This window comes from Notothenia rossii (assembly GCF_949606895.1).
Source record: "Notothenia rossii genome assembly, chromosome: 1".
Classification (NCBI taxonomy): Eukaryota; Metazoa; Chordata; class Actinopteri; order Perciformes; family Nototheniidae; genus Notothenia; species Notothenia rossii.
The window spans coordinates 15,034,795-15,037,719 of record NC_136912.1 but is presented as its reverse complement, the minus strand read 5'-3'; the positions used below and the strand labels follow the sequence as shown (position 1 = coordinate 15,037,719).

The following is a 2,925-nucleotide window of genomic DNA, read 5'->3' as shown; positions in this document are numbered from 1 at the left end:
ACTTGAATGTTTTAGAATGACCGAAACTTTCAAGATGATCTTAAAAGCAAACTAGCAACACTCTTGCTCATGTAAAGGACCGTTGGGACAGGATGCTTATGGACTTATTAATGCAAATGCACTTGATTTTTTCCAAAGAAAGTCGATGATGCATGTGTGTGTGTGTGTGTGTGTGTGTGTGTGTGTGTGTGTGTGTGTGTGTGTGTGTGTGTGTGTGTGTGAGAACCCAAACTAATTTAAAGTAGTTCCCTCTTTGTCAAGACTGGAAAATGGAAACACAACAGCAATACCAACATGCTAATGTTTGCTAAATAGCACCAAACACAGAGATACTGAGGCTATTGGTGCTTTTCCACTGCAGCACGGTTTAGTGCGGCCGGGTTTGGCCTTGGTAGGCCAGGCTCACTTTAAGCTGTGTTTCCATTAAAGTTAGTAACTGTATCTTACTTTCTAATCTTTCTTATACATTAAGAAAGTTGTTTTGTGGTCCGTTTTGTTTGTTTAGATCTACTATTAACACAGAGGAAATCACGGTAAAAATACTTGTTACAAACAAAAAGTTTAATCATCAAAGAATTGAAAATAACAAAGCAAACTATAAACATAAATACAAAAGTGTAAAACACAGCAAAACTATATACATAAATGCAAGTGTAAAAGGCCACTAAGGCCAGCTGCAGGTGCCGTTCCTGCTGGGCCAGATCTGCACTGTGCATCTCCCTCAGGACTGTGCTCCTCTCCACGTTTTCCTCTTGCCTGGAAGACAATAAGATAAGATAAACCTTTTTTAATCACCGTAGGGAAATTCAGGTGTTATTGCAGCAACAGCAATAAGAATGAAAAACACAGGACAGGTCACATAAGGATATAAGAATAAAATAAGTATAAACAGAACAACAGTAGGGATGAACTAAAGACAGTTCTGGCCCTAGATGTTTACAATGATTGTGAAAGGGAATTACATTATGTCCAGTATGTTTTATAATGAATATAAATGTATGTATACATATGTATGAGTAAAAATATACAGTCATGAAGTAAATGGATAATTACAAATGAATATAAGTATGAATAAATATGAGACCAGTTTAAAGTGCAAAAATCAGAAACAAAGTACAGTCCAAAATAAGTGGAAAGCAGTGCAGGTCCATGTGTCTGCTGCACAATACTTTACAATGAACAATAAACAAGAATATAGGATGTCAGTCACAATTTTACTAGCTGCAACATTAATAGTGATTCTTAATACTTTTACTTTTGGTACGTTACTTTACTTTTAACAGAGCATTTCCACACAGTGGTATTGCTTATTTTACTTACTGACGATGATCTTTAGTTTAAGAAAAGTCACAATTCCAGTCGTTTTGCCATGCCTATTTCTTACCTAGAACCACACGCTAGCTGTCTGTGTTGCTGGTGCTCGAGTTGAACGGTGCTCTTAAGCACTGCCATCACTCGTTGTTCGGGACTCCTCCTCGCTAGTCACAACGGCATCTCGAACAGCATACATGACTTGTACGCTTTCAAGCAAAGAACAGAGCGTTAGCACACACTTACCATCCTGCATGGCCGTTGCCGTGTCCAGGCGTCACTTCGCGTTGCGCCGTCGAGCTCCCACTGTATTTTTTCATCTGCAGCGAGGTGGAGTAACGTCTGTACCTCGTCAAACGACCGCGGCGTGTTTTTGTTTTTGCTGCCATTTCTTTATGGATGTGTTAACGGTAGCTTGTCTGTTTTAAAAATGGTGCTTATGCGACGGTCTCGCCCAATAATTGTGACGATTCTCTCTGACCAATCAGCAGTTGGGAGTCACTTTTACATTTACGTTACAAGTTTAGCATATTCAGCACGGTTGTTGGCTCGGTAAGAACCTCGATTTTGGAGGGCCAGAAAAAAAGTGAAAACGTACCCGTGAGCCGGTACACCCCTAGTGAAAAAGCAAAAAAAAGCGGGCCATGTCAAGATCTCGACACAAACTGATGGACCCAAATGCACGACCCAGACAAAGTCTTGAATGTAACAAAATGTAATTTTAATTCCAAAGATCAGGTAATCCCTATTAACATAGGTACTGGAATAAACAAAAAGCGCTCACAAGGAGGAAAAAACTAAGCATAACAAAAAGAGAATTTAAAGAGCATCTTGCAGGTTTTTATTTTTTCTACATTTATGCTTTAACTTGCGTGAAAATTACAATTAAAAAAGTGAATGCAGGATTTTATATGTTTTACGAGACATAAGGGAAGGAATTCAGAGGGGAAGGAGCAATTTTTAGCTCTGCTCTTAAAAACGGCTTTTTTTTAAGGTCATACGTCAAACGCGTCATATTACATCACACAGGGGACACATCTCCGCTCTCTGACCGCGGGTATAGTAGAGTTGCGTTGAGTAGAACGGTTGTGTTTTTAAGGAGCTGGTATTTTTCGGTAGTTTTACATTGTATTTCACCATTTGTAATCATGGCGCAGTATTGTGTTTGTGCAGGTTGCAAAAATACCAGCCTGTCAGGACATCGAGTCCGCAGTAAAAAGGACCGGAGCTAGCGTTCGTTCCTGGGTGCGTTGTGCATCCACCTCCCTGCAGCACATACTCTCCACAGCTTTATCAGGAAACCGTATTACTTCTCTCCCCTCCCCCCCCCCCTCCCCTCCCCTCCCCCCTCCCCTCCCCCCCTTCGCTGCTCTCTCTCTCTCTCTCCCCTCCGGTACACGGCACCGTAAGACATTGCATTAGGTAACGCTGTGGTGGCTGTACTGCTCCAGCCGTCTCCTTTGTGTTTGTTTGTTTCCCCCTGTCTGTGTTGTTTGTGTGGGCGTGGTGGCTGTCACTCCTGGCTCCCGGCTCAATCTCCACTCACCTGCTGCAATCAGCTGTGCACCCTCCCCGACTACACACCTGCTTTCCATCAAGCCATTTACAACGGCA

General features: G+C 41.9%; 1 long non-coding RNA gene across 2 annotated transcripts; it reads right to left on the bottom strand.

The window, feature by feature from the left end:
- Nucleotides 1–540: 540 nt before the first annotated feature.
- Nucleotides 541–2,623, bottom strand: LOC307022988. Of its 2 annotated transcripts, none has more exons than XR_013803552.1 (2): nucleotides 1,385–2,623; nucleotides 541–756 (listed from the first exon to the last, which is right to left on the bottom strand). It is a non-coding gene; the product is annotated as an uncharacterized lncRNA (long non-coding RNA). The 2 variants fall into 2 exon arrangements; XR_013803553.1 differs by having other exon boundaries at nucleotides 1,558–2,623.
- Nucleotides 2,624–2,925: the final 302 nt, after the last annotated feature.